Here is a 20,841-nt window from a genome sequence, read left to right on the forward strand (position 1 = left end):
CCATGAAACTTAGGCTAAAGAGATAAAAAAATACAGACATTTAAGTGAGACTGAGATTTGGCATGCTTTAGCTTTTGCAAAGTTAAAAAAAAATTATTTTTTTTTCCCCAATAATTTTTATCCTGTTTCTATTCATATTATTTAAGATCAATATGGGGTTTATGTCTTTTCCCACTACATATAATGTGTAGGCCATTACATATAAGGGGACCAGTAAGTAAAGCTAGTAAGATTTTGCATCAAAATATTACAAATATGGAAGTGGTTTGGCTTAGTAGAATGGAGTGGAGAATGATATAGTTTCAAGTGGCTTTCAACTTTTTAGAGTTGCAACTTAGTTCTATATTTTTAATAGTGACAGCATGTTCATTTCATTGAATGATGGCATCCTTTGGAAAAAGTGATAGAAAGAGTCATGGAACATTTGAGTAAGCACTGCTGATTTGTGGTTGCAGCTCTCGATGCCTGCAGTGTAACTGCCAAGCAGAATTACTGTATCTGCTGTTTATTGCACTCAAATGATTGACCTATGTGGATCCTCCTTACCTTGAGCACAACAAACTGCTGACTTAGTGCTATCTTCAAGTAAGTAAAACAGTGACTTTGGAGCTAGCTCAACACCGTTAGTCAAACTTGCATCAGATACATTCCTGCTTCCATTAGGACTGTCACTTGAGAGTAACTGACTGGAACATAAAATAATTGTCTTTTCTTGCTTTCTCCGCAAATAGTCCAATTGCTTTTTTTCCTTACAGAATAGAGCAGTGATGGGGTAAATTTTCACACACTGACTCCAAAGTTATTTAAAAACATTTACCAAAACTCATTTTTGTAATAGGAATGTTAAAAATAGAACTGGAGATTTCATTATTCATTTAAAATGGATTTAGAAATGACTATTAATAGGAGTCTATTTTTTATTTGCAAAGACATCAAGGTTTTCACTTCATATAATGCACAAAAAGTTTTAATTTTAAACAAAGAAATGGACAGAATAAAACAAAGAAAAATGAAAAGAGATGAGGAAATAACGCTTTTAAAAATATATGAATATCATTGTATCACTGAGATCCATTCTAGTACAGTAATTTCATGACTATAAGGATGACTATAAGGAGCACCCTTTTGACTAAATTTTTCCCCTGAATCCGGAAGTGCGCCTCATAGTCCGGTGCACATTATATAATGGACAAAGACATTTGCGAAATTTCCCAAACCGGAAGTGTGCGCCGCAATGGGGGGTGGCGCCGCGGGAGCACCGAGTCGTGAGGAGGGGGGCGGGAGCGGGCGGTCATGGCCAGTAGGAGCCACGAGGGGAGGGAAGGAGCTGCCGCCGACCCTGGCCCAGGCATGGGTGGAACAAGAAGCCGGGCAGCGCCACCCCGGGCACGGGGGCGGGGGGAACGAGAAGCCAGGTGATGCCTGCACCGACCCAGGTGCGGGGGGGACGAGAAGTGCGAGCCCGCAACAGCCCCGAGCAGACCCTGCCCGGCAGCAGCATTAGAGCAGCGGCGGCACGACCTGGGTGGCCACAGGAAAGCAGCGGCGGCGGCGCGGCCCCTGCGGCCGCAGCAAAGCGATGGCGGAGCAGCCCGGGTGGACGTGAGGACACAGTGCGAAGCGGCGGTGCCGCCGCCATCCACGGGGAAGTTGCGACAGGTGGCACAGCAGCGGGGAAGGGGGAAGAAGCAGCGTGGCTGCCACCGCGGGAAAACGGGGAGAAGCGTCGCCGCCACTGGCTGGGGGGAAGCCGGGATGCAGTGCGGTCGCGCGGTGGGAGCTGGGAACCGTGCCAGCCGGTGCCAGGGGCAGGCGGGAGTCCTGGGGCCCGCGGTACAGGGAGGGTGCCTGGGGCTGCATTTAAAGGCTACACCGATCTTTGAAAAATGTTTGCAAATTGGGCACCTGCCAGTAATTAATTACTTTGTTGCATGCCCCGCGGCTCCTCGCTGCAAAAAAAAAGTGCGCCTTATAGTCTGGTGCGCCTTATGGTCGTGAAATTACTGTAAATTTCAGAAGATCTGTTCAACTTTTCTGAATCTGTTGTCATTTGCATACAATATATAGTGAGTGCATTTGCCACACTATATCATGAATTTAGAATATATGATGTAGTAGTAGATAAAGTTATATTTACCCAGGAAAAGTCAGCAAATTGCAAGTAATGTAAGATTTGGAAACCAAATTTTTAAATGGGAAAGCTGCTCTAACTTACCCTGATTTATTAGTAAAAAAAAAGAACATTCAGAATAAGTTTCCTAAAAACTACCAGATTTGTAAGGCCATTGATGAAAATAAGTTACATGAACATAGGAGTGCTGACTTTCTTTCGTAAAGGTGAAGCAGAAAGTTGACAGGGTGATCTCCCATCCTCCCATTCCACCAGAATAATTTGGTGATTCTATGGTTCATGGGAGACAGAGATATGAATCTGACATTTTGAAGAGTTTTGTTGTGAAAAACTAAAGGAAATTGGATGGAAACTCTTAGAAATTAAATCAATTTTATACATACTCATAAATAACATAATAGAATTTAAGGACCATGTAACAGTAATTCATGATATTTTGGTCTGCTGACACCAGAAAAAAAATATGTTGGTTTGAAACTTATAAAAGTACAAGTGGAAACTTAACATTTGGTTTCCAAGTTACATCTTAAAGATTCACACAGACACAAGGAAACACCCTATGCCACCCTACATAGTGAGGTGGCTTTGAAAGAAAAGCCTGGTCTTCATTACTCACATATTTGTTCTGAGCATTCTGGCTCATTCAATCAAAATAACTTTTATATTTCCTGATGATTATTTGATTTTGAAGAAAAGAAAAAAAGAAAAGCATTGTTTTCCTATTTTTTAATTACGTTGGTAAAAGTCAATGCACTCAGTGTGCACTGTAGTCTTTAGTAGGGGCAAAATGTTGTCAAGATGGTAGGTCAATTCAAATAGATCATAAATTAAATCGTTTAACCTGGCAGTTTAAAGCTGATCATATGCATGGATTACTTCTGCAGTTACAAGAGAAATAAAATATTTACTCAAATAAAGAAGAAAATTTAAAAAAAAAATAAAAAGAGAGAAAAATTTTTTTTTAACCTACGAAACCAAATGCTTCTGAATTTCTTACCAATGAAGTGAAAAACTGTTACTATGAGCAAACGAACAATGAGGCATCATCATTAATACAAAGGTAAAATGAAACATTCAGGTTCTCATGAAAACAGAGGAAAAAATTTCCTTTCATAATGTGTGCTTGGATTAGAAATGTGCCATAGAAAGGGAAAGGGAGCAGTTAGACTCTCCCCTGAAGTACTAAAACATACCTCCTACCAATTACTGGGAACTAAAGTAGTTTTTATATAACCAAAGCATCATGGGAGGATTCCATATGAAAATTCTTAAAAATGTTAAGTAAAATTCTTTAAATGTCCTCAAAAGACAAGAAAGAATAATGCAACAGAAAACTTGGAGAGTAAAAAAGATAAATGACTTTTCTTATATCCTATTTAGGCTTTATGATCTGTAAATATTACTGTATGTGATCTAAACTCTATGATCAAAATCCACATTTCCAGAAACAAAGATTTTGCATAATTGTGGTAATTACCAACCCCACTGGACTTTGTAACTTCTCTGCTTTTTCTGCTGCCTTTTCTATTCCACTGGGCTCTTAGGATGAAAGCCAATCGTGTCTGTCATATACTCCAACCAGTAACTGCTGGAGGTCTTACTGACTCCTGGTTGCACAGTATTATTTATCCTCCATCCAACATCTTCAAAATTGCTTTCACGGCCTAATAGGTGGAATCTCAGGATAAATTTTGCAACAGTAAACTCACAAAAGCTGTTCTTCAGGCAATGATTAGAAATTGTCAGGAAATCAATGTATAATTCCCGGGTAATGATTACTCTTAACCTATTTTGTCACCTTTTAACACTAGATCAGGAACAAAGCAATAACAGTCACTTAATCTGAAAGAAAACTAGCAGGCTTTTGGAGAGAAAGGAAGGATAGAAGGCAGGGTGGAAGTATGGAGAGAAGGGTAGAGGTACATGAGGAAGGAAAGAAGAGAGGAAGGAAGAGAGGAAGGAAGGAAGGAAGGAAGGAAGGAAGGAAGGAAGGAAGGAAGGAAGGAAGGAAGGAAGGAAGGAAGGAAGGAAGGAAGGAAGGAAGGAAGGAAGGAAGGAAGGAAGGAAGGAAGGAAGGAAGGAAGGAAGGAAGGAAGGAAGGAAGGAAACTTGTAATAACTGGACACTTTATTTTTCCAAATACTGAAAATATGGGCTCCTTTCTTAAATAAAAGAAAATTAAATATATGCTATTTTCAATTAATTAGAACAAGGTTTTAAATTTTCTGACATGTTTTAAAGACATAACCTTAAACATCATGCTTATCTTTTTCTTATCTGTGGTTATGGAGGTGGACTGAATCAGGTCTTTTTGTCAAGGCGCAAGAAAATTAAATCTGCTCCTATAAAAATGTTATTCTTTTTCCTAAAACTGATACTTCATTGCTTCCCCAAACTCACTGCATATCATTATAGGATTTTATTATACTGTAAAATGTGCTGATATTAAAGAAATATAGATTGTACTCACACAATAATAAAGATACCTTCATTAGTATTCAGATGAGCTTTATAATTAGTCAATATCCTTTCTGCGAATGTCCAAATGATAAGTGCAATTATAAAGATTGCATTAATTTTATGAACATCTGTGCAAAATTCATAACATCATGCCAATCCTGATGTTTTGCCAAGTTCTTGCTTGTGAGAGTGATTGAAAGATAAATAAAGGAAAATGCTTTGTTTTGGTATATATAAAATACACAAAAGGGATGGGAAGTCTAGCTCAGTTTAGAAATGGGTAAACTAATCCAAATCTTAAAGTTCTGAAATTGATCCCTTGAAGTGTACTTTGTGCTGCAGAATGCCATAATAATTCATTATAGGAGATTATTGCTCTGTACAAGACAGACAAACAGGGTAGACTGCACGAGTTAATTTATAGTCTTGGAATGGATTCTGTTTTCTTTAGATAGTTACTGAATGAGCTTTTGAGAATGTTGAAAGGACTGATTCTTTCCACAATCTGCAAATAGGGAAAAGCTGCAATATATATAGTCCACAGAGTCTACTACCTGGAACTGCAAATTTGGCCTTGATAAACTGGAAGATTGTTGATTTATATAACAACTCTTAACTACAAGACCCATACATGAAAAATTTGCCTTGCAGCTATCATTAAAAATGCTTCCTTTTCTGTTTATGCTTAGGTATTTGCTGCTGTTTTGTAGCTTCTGGTACTTGAAGGGCCCCTGCATGATACTCAAAGACAAGGCATGGGAGACCAAAAGGAAACCAATACTGCTGTGGCAGGGAAAAGCCAGATGGGATTCTTGAGAAAATCTCAGGTTAAGTTAATCACCTATTTTTACAACATTAAATTCTCTGACTTGTTAGTTGGAGGCAGAATTTGGTCCCTTAATGTCAACATGGAAGCTTAGATTGTTCAAAATAGCTTAACACAGATCTGCCTTTCATTACAAAAAGACAAGGTTATAGGCCCTGTAGTGTAACTGTATGAGGTGCTCTGAGATATCAGCATTAGTTGAATATTTGGACCTTAAAGCAAATGTATGATAATTAAGTTTGCTTTTACTTCTTTTGTTGTCTGCTTAAGTAAAACCATACCGAAACATTGCTACAACCAAAATGTATGTTTCCTGACAGCATAACTATCACCAATAGAACTCAGGAGCTCAGGAGAAATATTTATGGAAAAGGTAAGCAAGATCTTCCTTAGAAATATTGTCCTAAAGGATGTTTTTTGTGAAGTTACTTCTCTAGTTTCCAAGAGTGTGCCTCAGCAATGATATCCCACATGTGAATTTATAGCAGCTATGGTTTTAATCAGAGCGATAAAGAACTGAATCTAAATTATTATTTTCATTTCATGCATCACTCAAATTATGCAGTCATTGTCTTGTATTATATAATATTTTCTTATATGTATTGTAGTGTTTTAAATAACTTTGTTACATGCTAATACTTATTTTTTCTCTTTTACATATTTTGTTTCATTTCTCTTTTTCTGAAGTAATAACATTGGCAGAATAGAGTGTGCAATAGCTCTGTCTATCATGAAACCTGTTATGCACAGACTGTAAACTCAAAAGACAGTAATGGGTCCTCTGAAGCTTTATAGTGTCAGAAAGATTGCTGCACATGCACATTAAATTCGTGTGCTGAAGGGCCTTGTGATTTTATGTTGAATAATATCCCTATTCATATGCAGAAGCTGTTTTTCTTAGCAAGATGCTTTTGTACTTTTCCTACTAAATACTTATATTCTACATGCATCTATGAGTTAGAAGGGTATAGAAGATAATTTTAAACAGGTAATTCTAATTTGGTTTCTGTTTAAGCAACTTTCCCACCAGTAACGGCATTGGCTTCTCGAAAGATCACACTTGTTTTACATTAAAAAAATATTATTCAAGGTATGTCCAAATTAAAATGGTTTAATACAACAGTAACAGACTATCTGAGCTATGCAGCTACAGAGTTTTTTCAGAGGTTCTCTACCTCATTCTTGCTGTAGTGAAGATGTTTAATGTTTAAAAAACAGGTAAGTACAAAACAAAACCCTGTACTCCTGACTGCAAGACATTCCAACCATCTGGTGGAATACATCAAACATTTAAGCATGCATAACAACATCACACAATGTGACAGAAGGGAAAGAAAAGGGTATAAGAATGCCATTCCTTTGAAAATACCTTTCTATATGGTATAATTCAACTGTCATTGAAGTAAATTATAAAGCCAGTATTGAATTTCATATGACATAAGTTACTCATATAGCAGATTTTCTTGACAATGCACTTTAGAAATGTGGAAATGAAACTTCAGGAGAATATATTTCTAGTTTTTATATGTTTGTAACTGTGTAGATCACTGAAAGTACTGAGGACCTATTATAAAATTAAATTTTATGTAGCTAAACAGCACTAATCTTTAAATTGAAAGATACATAGTTGATCATCACACTAACTTTCTTATTGTATTCCTAGCATATGCCTGTCCTTTCACAAACACAAAGAGAATTCTGGAGAGCATCTCTAGCATCACACTACATGTTCGTGACATGGGTCTTAGATATCAGTAGTTACACTTTAGCACCACTTCCTGCCACGTTCAGTTCCATTAAAAATTAGAGGAGTATTCCGGGTAATTGATGTGATCTCAGCATTAACTTTTTTAAAGAAGTGCCTCTGCCTGAATTAAGGTACATATGAGACCATATCTGGAAGATCAGACAGCTACAGAAGCTGAGCTGGGTTGTGCTGCAGACCTCCTGGCCCTGGTACAGTGGAAGCTGTGGGAGAGAGAAACTCAAGGCAAGAACAAAAGTGTAGACATCATGTCTGGTCACTCTGACCACTCTGACGAGAGAAGATATGACAAGGACATTGCTGGCACAAAAGAAGGTAGCAGGGACTAGATAACTGAAAAGATTGTGTTGCTAAGGGAGCAGGGGCAAAGGGGTCTGAGCGGAAAATTTTGTATGGAAGTTAGAGAACTATAAATACTAGTGATTAGTGTAATAAACTGGCTTTGCTTGGTCCGTGTCCCCCAATCCCTGCAAACATATGCTGAAGTCAATAGCATGGATTTTATTTAACAGTGAGCTAGAGAAAGAGAGAGACAAAGGAAAAGAAAAAGAAGGTGGTGAAGGGGGAAGGGAGAAGGGGCAGAGAGAAAGAGAATGACAGAGAGAAAATATCACCACTGTGTGGATCCCTATGATATCCCATTGAGCCTCTTCTTCTGGTCCTCTTGGGGATGACTGTCCTGAACATAGAGTTCAGTGGATTAATGTATCTTTGGGACAGGTGGGAACGTCCAGGTACCTCCTGTGGGTGGGGAGCAAATTTGACACTGTCTCTTGCACCAGATGTTGAATCTGTTGCATTCCTTTGCATCATGTGCAGTTCTCTGGTGCAAGGTCTCAGGAATTCCAATTAGAATAAAGTGTTCCAGTTGGTATTAGCTTGAAAAATACCTGAATATGGAATAGCATTTTTAAAAGTTTTCTTCTAATTGTTTAGGTTAATACCTTGAAAGTTAGAAGTGTCTCTTGAACAGATATACACTCTGAATTTGAAAATATATTGACAGATGTATAGTTGAGGGTACACATGAATCTTATTCCCTTCATTGGGACTGATTACATTGCATTTGATAATCAAAATTAGTAACCTTTGATTCTTTCTTTGACTTTAAGAGAGAACTGAAAGATTGCAGCATAACTGGAACTTTCTGAGGAGTCTGAAAATGCTCAGGATGGTTTGAAAAGCCTTACTGTAGACACATAGCTCTCATATTGTGCCCCAAGTTTAAAAAACATGGAGCATTATTAATTCATAACTATTACACGTTTGATCATGGATACAAAGGTATAAATGTTTACAGTAAGCTTTGATAAGGTGGATAACAATTCCAAAGTTGTTGCTATAGCCTGTTCTCTTTCAATTGCTCTTTCTAATAAGTCCTGCATTACAAATCCACCTATTATACATAATAATATAAAGACACTAGTAATGACACTAAAGCATGAATAATAGCCCTTCATGTAAGCAAGCATAAAATAATATTCTGTGAATTTTGTTAACACTTAGAAGTAACTTACAACTAGTACTACCAATTGTAGCCTCTCCTAATCCAAAAGATGACTTTTTAAAATGATTTTGAAGGGAAAAATGCATGTTGGTTTTTTTTTTTTCCTACTTTTGCACATTTTATAAGAGATTATTATTGATTTCAATGTGTTAGTGGTGTCCTTGCACAAACTTGCCATGTCCTTCAAAAAGTACAGTCTACTCCAGGCAAAAATAAATCAGAAGCCTGAAGTCATGATATTACCCAAAAGTGAAAATCTGATTCTATGTTTGTTATACTATCACTTGTAAAATGAATGCTTTGAAATGTACTCTGTCAAAATAGAGCCAGAAATTTATCAGTGCTTCATCAACTTTATACAATCTAGAAAGAGAAGTAAGATATGTGTATCATAGCTTCAACAAGCATGACCCTTTCAGCCAAGCATAATAATATTCTCAACAAAATTTTTATACCATATACAAAAAAACTACACTTCAAACTTTGAAAATAACTATGAATTCAAATCTGCCAATGACTATTTTATCTGTGTGAAAACATATTATACAAGACGCTAAATACCAATTAATAAAATACAAGCACCTTTTGGTATTTTTAAAATTGCAAAAGTTTTCTCTTATTAAAGTTGTATTAATTTATTTTTTATTTTTTTTTATTCCACAGGAATTTTCAACCATATTTTGCATTGATGAGCTAATGGACTGTCTTGAAACAAATGGACCAGAATGAAAATGTGCGACTAACTGGACCTTCACCTTTAAGTATTTGACTGCTTATTAAAGGTGAGGATCTAGAATATGTCTAGAAATTTCCTTTTGCTATATCTTAACCAGCTCATATTTCTTAATGTGTTGATCAACATTAACAGTTGCAGTGTTTTCCAAAGTGTCTTTGCTTCAGAAATGATCAGTTTATGCATGTATAAAGTATTTATAAAGGTCAAGTAAGCATCAAAGGTCACATGAATTTTTGCATGTAGTTAAGATATTTATGAGATATTTCACATGTAGTTTTGTTATATCAATAGCAATAAGTTACGCAGATATGGCAGATAGCTAGATTGCAAAATGTAAACAAAAATAGTGATTCAAGCAAAACAAAGACACAAATAGTTTCTGCCGCTACAGTTCAAAATGACACTGGAAAGACTCTTGCAGTAGAGGCTCCCTTTACTGCCAAATGGATACTGATTACTGAATATTGACTACTGATCCCTGTGCATGTGTTAACCGATTTTAAGATCCCAATATTTTCCCCCAACTTTAACAATTGTTTTCTTTTAGTGTTTTCAGAGAAATTGATGATCTGAGAAGTGATAATTTCTACCTTTAAGCATGGACTTTGACAATTTGTCTAGTGTGCTTTGATACTAGACCGATACTACATAATGACATTTGGTTTTTTTTCATATATTGCAGGGGACCTGCAGATATCATACAATCCTCTCTGATCATGACTTTTGTTTTCTTACATTCAGAATATTAGAGTATAAAGGAGTTAAAATTGGTAGCACATCTGTCATGTTACCTCAAATCCTTCTCTTATGTAAGGCTCTGTTGAACAATGAAGATAAGGAAGGCAGAGAGTTCATATGTACTTCTGACTGCCAGTGAGATAGATTTATTATAGAAAGCTCCTAAGAGACCAATTAATATCACCGAGTTGTCAAAATAATATGTGTACCATGAAAAATACAGGCAGCCCATCGATACACAGTGAAAGTAGGGAAGGTCGCTGAACACAAGAGCACTAGGGGACAAATTTAGTCAGAATGGAGTAAAAACTGAGCACTAATTAAGTGAAATTGTGAAACACTCAAAATAGCATAATACTGCCTAGTCTAGAACTGCATTTTCTAAAGATGCTCTCTTTTTGTAAAAGAAGTACCACAGTTAACCACTGAAAAGAAAAGATTAAATATTATTTCAACAAAGCTTGATGCTTCCTATCTGTTAGAGTGGTCAGAGTTCAGAAATGAAGATGATAAGTTTTAGCTTAGGTGATTCAAGTAAGACTTCATTTTTTGGTATTACAAAAGAAGATATTGTCAAATGCAGACATCTCCAACATTTAATTGTGATCCCCAGGGTTCTCTGTTCAGGCAATGCTATTCAACTATGAATTATATTTATCAGTGTTTTAGGATTATAAACTAGGTGAGATTTGAGATTGGGGAGGGGGTAAAAGATTGCTTGACATAGCAAAGTCATATGTGACATAATTTTGCCTTTGCCATTGTCTAAGTTATTTGAAGCACATTGGAGCAGTGTCTATACCATGTTTAAGATCCAGAAACAGCAGATGACAAAGTTAACTGTGTTCTCTGACTTACCTTCACACAGCCATGATAAAATCCATAGAATATCCATGAGTGGAGCAGTGTTCTGTATGAGGCAGATGAACTTAACTGCATACAGACCCCAATTTACCATAGTCCAGAGATGCTTCTACGAAGGAAGAAACCTAGATGGTCTCCTAGACCATCTAACTGAAATTGACATGCACATATTCAGTCATATATCACAAGCATGAGCAGAAGCTCATACTTTGATGTGTGCTTTCCAATCACGTCTGTGAAAAAAAATGCTAAATAAGTGTGCACACACAGAGTATCTCCCATGGCAAATATAAATCCATCAGTAAAGCTGATCTAGGTAGCTGGCACCTGGGAAGAACAAAACCTTTCCAAACTGTTTGTATGGTTTAAGGGTTTGACAGAAGCTTGACTTAAGTTTCTATTTATTGTATTTTAGCTGTCATTTTTCTGCCTCTTAATTAATAATGGAAGTTTATAACAGATTGGAATGTGTAAGAACAAACACATTAATTATTGGAGGTTTATTTTATTTTAGTAGCATTTTGTATGTATATGTTTAAGTAAATGCAAATCTTCATTATGCAAGATTTTTTTTTTGTTCCTCTGTTATCCTATGGGAAATTAACTTTCAGCATTATACATTTAAACACTAAAAATCAAAATGATGTATGACACTATCTTCAGGTGGGCATTTTTATGAGACAGTTTTGCCACACCCTATCCCTTTTTGAGAAGTAAAGTTCATTGAAGCAAAGCCAAATATGAGTAAAATATGCTGAGACAAAGGCTGTCATGAAAGTAAACATCCTCTCCTTGAATAACTGGTAGCTGCTGCCATTATAATAGCACTTACAGTTATCAGAGATATCCATTAACCTTTGCAATGAAGAGTGAGCACTCCCCAAACTATTTAGGTATCCTTGTATACATAAGCAAATAACCTCATGTCTCTGATTGGATGTAGCAAATCAAAATTTTTTTCAAGTTTTATCTCTATATCAACCCTGAAAATGTTGTTTTGAGGATGTTTGTTTTGAGAACATAGAGTCAGCTATCTGGTGAAAATGTCTGTTATTCTGAAAAACTGAGATAACTATATACTACGATTTATAATTCTGAGTAATTTATTTTCCACTATGATATAAAGAAAAAAATGTTAGATGGCCGTATATATAAACCATCGTTGGGGAAAAGGAACATGACTTTTACAAAAAGAAGTGTTTTTTGTACGACTCTTGAGCTTTCTAGAATGCATATCAAACATGTGAGTAAGGATAATGTGGTTAATAAAGTCTTGGTTTCCAGGAAGATTATGACAAAGTTCCTCGTTAAAGATTTTTAAGAAGGCTTTCAAGGCATAAGAGTTATGGCAATTGGTTGCTCAAATAGCTGAAATAGAAAAGCAGAATCTCATAAATGGTCAGTTTTACTGTGAAAGGAGATTACCCATTGAGTTCAGTGGTAAACTGGGTTGCAATCTGTATCATTCAATGTGTAAATGACAAGAAAATTGAAGTGAAAAGATTGTTGATGACATACACAGATGAGAGCTGATTCTGAACCTCTTCAGAAGGACTGAAGACTGAGTAGTTGGGGGATAGAATTGTGTCTAGACTAATATAAAGGGACACTTCCAAAAAATATTAACTTAAAAAATATTATGAAGGACTTTAAACTAAGTTCTGTTGTTAAGAATGAAAAATTTAATATTATGAAACTGTTAGTTAATTATGCAGTACCAGTCAAAAACTGCTAAATTATTAAGAAATTAACTCTGTGAAAGATGGTATATACTCTGATGTAGATTAGTATATCCTTGGTTTATTCATGTCCTGAATACAGACTTTATTTCTGCCTCTTCATGTTAAAAAAAAAATGTACAGAAGGATTGGAAAAAAAAATAGATAAACATAATTATGATATTCAGAGATATGACATCTATTTAAGAAAAAAATGTGTAATATTCTTACCATACAATTGTCTTTAATCTGGAAAAAAAGTCAACAAAATATGATTATTAAGAGGCCTACATAGTCAGACATGGTAGGAAAATAATAGATATGGATTAAATATTAACTTTCTCTAACAGTGAAGGAACAAGAATCATTAAGTGAATATGGTAGGAACTTGGCTTATGAAAGAAAAAAACAGCCAGTACTTCATAATATAGGTAGATGTCCTGAGAAATTCTTAGCCCTCTGAGTGCTGAAATATAGGCTAAAATATCTCAAAGACCAGAGTCTTCCCTAGTCATCCATTTTTCTTAATGGTTGTCACCTTAGATATAATTCTGTCCTTTGCATAATTGAAGGATCTTCCTGATGGGAGCAAGCATAAAGGTGACTTGGTTATAGTGCAAAAATCATTGACAGAAAATATCTGCTAAAACACTGACAGAAGAAGATGCCTGCCAGCCTGGAAACTGCCAGAGAGATGTTAGACAGAATCTGGACTGGGAACCAGATGCACCCTTAAGAACTGTAGTTCATTTCATTGATAACACAATATCATCATTAAGAGAAAATACAAAAAAAATTGCACCAGGAAAGTGTAGAACCCTAGAATACTCTGGATTAGAAGGAATATTTAAAAGCCATCTAGTCCAACTTCTTTCAAAATGAGCAGGGACATCTTCAACCAGATCTGGTTATTCAGAATCCCATCCAACATGGCTTGAATGTTTCCAGGGGTGAGGCATTCAACACCCCTCTGGGAAACATGTTCCCACGTTTCACCATCCTCATTGTGAAAAATTTCCTCCTTATATCTAGTCTGAATGCATCTCTTTTTAGTTTAAAACCATTGCCTCTTTCCCTATCACCACAGACTCTGTTAGTTATCATCTGAAAAGGTGATCAATTGATAAGGTGATCAATAAAATAAAAAGTGATAAATATAGGTGATAAATATAGGTGATAAAATAAAGGTGATCAATATAAATAAATATGGAATATAGTGACATCTCTGGATAAAACAAATTAAACAAGACAGAAGACAAAATAACTGATGTATCATTGTCAGATGATTATAGTAATTTCATGAGTATAAGGCGCACTGGATTATAAGGTGCACTTCTGGGTGTCCGAAGCAAAATTCCAAACTTTGCCCATATAAAAGGCACACTGGCGTATAAGGCGTACTTATTTTGCAGCGAGGATCCGCCGCTGGCTCCCCCTGCACAGCTGCCGACTGCAGCCCTGCTGGCTCCCTCCGTGATTCTTGTGGTTCGCACTTCCAGGTTGGCAAATTTCCAAATTTTGTCCATATATAAGGCACACTGGCGGATAAGGCGCACTTCCGAGTTTGGATCCAAATTTCAGTCAAAAAGATGCCCCTTACACATGTGAAATTGCTATAATTTTTTTTTTATAATGCTGAGTCAATTTTTATTTGACACAAATTTCTGGTACTGTTAAGAATTTATATTAGAAGATTTTAATAATTTTAAAGTTAATTAAAGCAATGGAGGGTTTTCTATTGTCTTCAGTGAAGTTTAAAGCAGATTTCTTGTCTTGATAAAAACATCACTTTTTAAATGAAAACTTATTTCAATAATGGTGCTTTTTTGCTTTTTTTTTTTACTCTGGTCTCAAACTTTATTAAAAATATATATGTTCGTTATTCATCTGACAATGACTGTATTAACTACCCTTTTAGGCACAAAAAACTTTTTGATACACAGGCCTGAGCAGAAACTGACATTTAAGTTGTCGATAAATTGAAATGTTGGCCTGTTTTTATAGATTAACCAATTGCACTACTGTTCTCTTTTTATTTTGTTTCTTACTGAAGATTCGCTGTTCACCTGATTTATATTTTTCTCCCTGCAAAAGAAGCAGGTACGAATTAATGATGGAAAAATTACAAAAATTATGGCAGTGTCTATTCACATTCCTCTTCCCCTGAAAATTCCTCTTCCCCTGAAACACGACTTTTAAGAGATCTCTCAAGTCCTGTTTTCTGATTTAAGACAGAACTGTAAATCATTAAAAGCAAGCAAAGTTTGCAATTGAAAGAAGATTCTGGCACCTTCTATTTCTTGCAACTGATAGAAATAATGACTAGAGATTATTATGCAAGGAAACAAAATCTGAATTTGCAGTTAGACTGAGACGGACCCCAGTAGGAGATTACATAAAATGTAAGTTATTTGTCTCAGCTTCAAAAGTAAACTGATCTTGGTTACCAGTAGAAATGTGAAAACTTGGTAAGGTGTTGTGTTGTAACCCAATACCCCACTGTTTTGGGAATGGTATGTCCCTTTAGCCCTGTGACCCCTGCAGGACCGGTGGACTGGCCCCTGCGGTGGGATTGGCCAGAGGCCAAGGCTGACCCCTCCCCTTTCCTGACCCAGAGAAAAACCCTGAGCCCACGTGTGGCTCGCTCTCTTTATCCCCATCTCTCGCTCTGACCACATGGAAGCTTAAGAATAAAGCAGAATACCAACCCTGAGATAAGAGCCTTTAATATCTTCTGTTCTACATGAAACAGCATCCAAGGCCAGCTCTGCAAGGTATTTGGGGGGCAGGCAATAGGGTGCAGTTTCAGTGTTGTACAACTAGAACCTATTAAGGATTGTGTTTTGTCAAAATAAGTCATGGAATCAATAAAAACTGCTTAGTTTTAATAAACTTGATCTCAACTGACTTCACTCTTGTTTCTTAAAAGGAAACTCTGGCAGTACAATACCCAGTGGGTTCTGTTTGAAGGCCTCCCTGAAGAAAAGCAAACAGGAGACTGCTGTCTTTGGGAAGTGAGTTCATGTGGCCTCAAAAGCCAGCAACGACACCTCTATCACTGATTGTCACTACACCTTTTCTTTTGGCTGGATAGTCATGGTATCTATTCTATCTCCATTCTCATACCTGCTTTCTGTTTTATTGTCTGCTTAGTTATTTCTAATTATTTTCTTCAATGTTCTTGCAATGTCTTTTAACCCATGATCCTCCTTTCCCCTTTTCACTTTTTCATTACTGCTTTATCTGTCTGTCATGATTATTTCTAGAAGCAGTACTTTGAAATGCTGATTTATCTCAGCAGATGAAAGTAATGTTAACTTTTCAGATTCAATACCATTTAAACAGTGGTATAAATTTCTTAAGGAATACTATGTTTTGTTCTTAATTCAAAGTCAAGCTGCCATCTATCTTTCTGAAAATTAGATGTGTGCAGTCACTCTATCTACAAATAATTTTTTTGTCTAATGGAATAAGTTTGAAAGTCTATGAAAAATGGTGTACCTCTATTCCTCAAAATCCAAGCAGGTAAAATATTTTATGTTAGGTTAAGTTGCAAAAGCTCATCCACAAAAGAGCACACAGAGACAATGACAAATGCAGGAACTCTGATTGTAAGGCCATCACAGGGAGTCATTTAAGGCCCATCTCCACAAACCCAGGAAACCCAGGAAAGCACAGGAGCAAAAACAGACGTAGAAAACACAAACTGAGGACTGAGATAAAGGGGCATTCTACTCAGACTCCAACCAAAGCAGTGTCATAGGCAAAGGAAGAGTCAGGAGTATGGAATGATATGAAAAATGCCAAGAGTGAATACTTTTGTAGTTGAATAAAGAATTCATTTATTCCAGTCTTAAACTGGAAGAAAAAAAATTAAGGGCTGTGTGCTTCTACTTTAAATTGTATGTATATCTCATTACAAAAAATATATATATACAATCATGGACTATTTACAACCTCTGTTAGACCATTAATCAATAGTTTAGACAATTCAGTGATTCAACACTTGTGTGAAGTTTGAAGAACAGCTTCATATAAGATGCACTAAAACTTGCAGAGCAAAACCTTCACTGAAAAATTCTTCTAAGTCAAGAAATCCTACTAATGACATAACCCAAGCCTTAAAAAAAATTTGGTTTCTCTCCGACTCATGACAGACAATGAAGTATAAGGTCCTTTTCAAAACGTATTGTGCCTCAGTACATTTTAAAAAGAAGTTGAACTACTTTGTCATTTAACTAATGAAAACAGTTATTTACTAGTTCCTTGGAAATCATACCTTAGTTGAAGAATAAATCTGAAGAGTTCATAGTGCTATGAATGTTTCTAAAATTATGAATGTTCTCTTTTGCTCCACAATTTAGAATCTTCACAAAAAAGAATCATTAACAATTCTAACCTTGTTAGAAAAAGTGGGAGGCAAATGATCCTTCTACAGCCTGATTAGGTACAGTACTTCATGTACATCTAGCAAAACTCTTAATTTTCACAGGCTCTTCAACTAATTTGTCTGATAGAAAAAGTTTGGATATCCTTTTCTATGCTTCTGCACTTCTAGTTATTTATATTATTAATCAGATGATGATCACATTAAAATGATAATTCAAAAAATGTAAAGCTTTTTCTCCTATTTAATTTTCCTTTTATTGTGTGGTTTCATCTGCATACTTCTAAATGTCTTTAACTTTTTCTTTTCAAAAGAAAATTCTAGGATTGTGGCTGTTATGAGTAATATTGTGTACTGTCATTCTGCTGTTGTAGATGGATAGATAGGAATAGTACACTCTTTTCCATTAATAGAGCGTCATGCTGTACTGGAACTTAATGGTAGAATAGCTAATATTCTTTACTCCTCATATAAAGACTCTTCCAGGCCTCTGATAGCTTATTGTGTTAATAAACAAATAGACAAACAAACAAACAAAAAACTACAAAAACAATCTTCTTGTTTCACCATCTAAAATACCACTGAATACAGCTCTGAGAAAACAAAAAAAGGCAAGAAGGAAGTAAAGTGTTTTGATATTTGGAATGGAACATTAAATCTGTAGTTAATCAGAAGTATAATTTATCTTTGTTATGCCCTAGTTGAACATTTGTGGCTTAATCCATATTCTATTGCTTCCATCTTCTCAGTATAAATGTCGTGGAGGATATAGAGGTTACACATGACTCTAGCAACCAGAAATGTATGATACAGGACAGGTAGAGCACCCATCTGTTTTTCTAAACACAGGAAATATATTGTACTATAAAATTCAGGATATGAAGTATTTGTAAACCTAAAAAGATACTCCCTTTGTCATATCAGTACTCTCCATTATACTATTGTAATTGTTTCTTTAGGTTCTGAATAAGGCTAGGAACCAATGTGCATTAGATAAGTTCATTCCATCATCTCTTTTACAAAGATCTGCCCACAGCCAAACAACCAAGTTTGTATAATTCTGTAACCAACTACTTTTCCTATTGAATGGAACACATCCCTGCCATTGTCAAACCCCCTTTACTTCTGGGTCAACTAATCCATACTTTAAAAAGTCTCTCTGAATTTGAGACACTTTCATTCCCGTCTTATCTTCTTTACTGCATGTCTCATTCACAGGTATTGATGCATTCTCACCAAGTATTGACAGACAAACACAACAAACAACTATGTTAATGTCCATTTAGAATTTAAACCCTGAGGTGATACCATGCTGTTTTAATGACTATGCATATGAATATTTATGTATTGGTGGTCTTCAAAAATTAAAATCAATAACAGATACAGTAGTTTCACGAATACAAGCCGCACGGATTATAAGCCGCACTTCCGGTGCCTCAACAATGTTGCTGTCTTTGTCAATAGATAAGCCGCACCCCGAATATTAGCCGCACTTTCGTTCGTCGCGAGAATCCGTGCGCAGCTTTCACAAATTGGCCAATTAGTAACAGGATCGTGGCATAGAGGGCTTTACTGGCTCGGGGCGGGGCCAGGAAGGCTCGGCCCGCTCATGGTTGCTGACGGGGCCGGCCGGGTGGTGCTGCAGCCGCCACCGGGCTCACTGGCCCCCCTCTCCCGTCAGCACCGCCTCGCCGCTGCGTTTACGTACTCGCCCTGCCGGCGGACCAGCCACTGCCGCCGCTGGCAGGCATGCCGGCCGCCTCGCCGCTGCGCTGTTTACGTACTCGCCCTGCCGGCGGGCCAGCCACTGCCGCCGCTGGCAGGCATGCCGGCCGCCTCGCCGCTGCGCTGTTTACGTACTCGCCCTGCCGGCGGGCCAGCCACTGCCGCCGCTGGCAGGCATACCGGCCGCCTCGCCGCTGCGTTGTTTACGTACTCGCCCTGCCGGCGGGCCAGCCACTGCCGCCGCTGGCAGGCATGCCGGCCGCCTTGCCGCTGCGCTGTTTACGTACTCGCCCTGCCGGCGGACCAGCCACTGCCGCCGCTGGCAGGCATACCGGCCGCCTCGCCGCTGCGTTGTTTACGTACTCGCCCTGCCGGCGGGCCAGCCACTGCCGCCGCTGGCAGGCATGCCGGCCGCCTCGCTGCTGCGTTGTTTACGTACTCGCCCTGCCGGCGGGCCAGCCACTGCCGCCGCCGCCGGGCTCGCTGGCCCAACTCTCCCGTCAGCACCGCCCCGCTGACGCGTTCCCTAGCCCTGCCGGCGGGCTGCCGCCGCCGCCGCCCGGCTCGCCGGCCGCACCGCACCGCGTTCCCTAGCCCTGCCGGCGGGCTGCCGCCGCCGGGCTCGCCGGCCGCCCCCTCCCGTCTGCACCGCCGCCACGTTTCCTCGCCCTGGCCGGCACTGCAGGCCCCCGCACCGCCGGGCTCCCCCATGCTGCTGGCCCCGATTCTGCTGGGCTTCCCCCGCTGCCAGGCAGCCCCACCCGTCGGCCTTCCTGCTTCTGCCATGCTCCCCTGCACTGCTAGCCCCAGTTCTCCCAGGCTCCCCCGCCCTACTGACCCGGCTCTGCCGCCCCCCTGCCCCGCCCTGCTGGCTCAGGCTCTGCCGCCCGCCCCCCACACTGCTGGCCCCGCCTCTGCCAGGCTTTCCCACCTCTGCCGGGGCCGGCCGGGCTCCAGCTTGGCTTGGGGCTGCCGCGGGCTCTCACTTCCGTGTTGGCAGCTTTTAGAATTTTGTTAATGTATTAGCCGCCCCGGAATATTAGCCGCACTTCCGGGTTTCCACCAAAATTTTGGTCAAATTGGTGCGGCTTGTATTCGTGAAATTACTGTACTTCAAGTTAGTGTCTAATAAAATGCCTGCTCATTGTGTTAAAATATGAGCAAGGGATATACAGTTGTAAAGTTATTTACAGGATTATGAGTAAGTCCTGTGCACTCTTCTAACCTTAATAGAATTATTAAATTTCTCACACAGTTTTTTTAGCAATAAGAATATATTTTTTAAAGCTGCAAGATAAAGCAGCAATACTCATCAACAGAGTTGTCAAGACCAAACTACATCATTTTTTCCTGCCAGACTGGATACCATGGCAACATCTGGTTAGGAGAAGCTGAAGAGATATTTGAAGGTTTGCAATTGTTAAAGTCATTGGTCTGTAACAGACATGTATTAATTACAAGTGAATATGACAACCCAGACCAGATTTCTGTACAGGAAGAAAATATCAGCTTCATTCGAGACTAAGCAACTGAACAAGAGATGAATAAAATACTGTGGTGTCTGACTTCAAACCTGGTGTCATGCTTGTGTACTCATCATTTACAAGGGGAAAAGGTGGAATTTTATTACCATAGAAATATTTCCCGACAGAATTTTTTAAGACGTTGAAAAACCCCATTGCTTGACAGCTCTAAGAGGGTAAAAATTACACATTTCAAAATATCTCTAAAACCAGTCAAGAGTTCCAATCAAGTGCAATCACAGTGATTTCATATGAAAAAAAATTGTGGCATCATGAAAGTTTTCCTTGGATACTGCTGTCAAATTAGCTTCCAGAAAGAATCATTACTTAAACTTGATATGTACTTTTAGGGGAGTTATGACAGTAAGCTTTTTTTCTATGCATATGCAATCAGAAAAGCTGTTAAATATGTTCAAATGGACAGCAGACATTTTAATACAGACCTTAAATTCTGTACCTAT

At 38.1% G+C, this 20,841-nt stretch overlaps 1 long non-coding RNA gene across 1 annotated transcript; it reads left to right on the forward strand.

Moving 5' to 3' along the window:
• The first annotated feature begins 5,331 nt into the window (after positions 1-5,331).
• LOC116993477 lies at positions 5,332-15,756 on the forward strand. Its single transcript, XR_004417304.1, has 3 exons — positions 5,332-5,418; positions 9,353-9,471; positions 15,675-15,756. It is a non-coding gene; the product is annotated as an uncharacterized LOC116993477 (long non-coding RNA).
• Positions 15,757-20,841: the final 5,085 nt, after the last annotated feature.

Source organism: Catharus ustulatus, chromosome 3 (assembly GCF_009819885.2).
Source record: "Catharus ustulatus isolate bCatUst1 chromosome 3, bCatUst1.pri.v2, whole genome shotgun sequence".
In the NCBI taxonomy this organism is placed as follows: domain Eukaryota; kingdom Metazoa; phylum Chordata; class Aves; order Passeriformes; family Turdidae; genus Catharus; species Catharus ustulatus.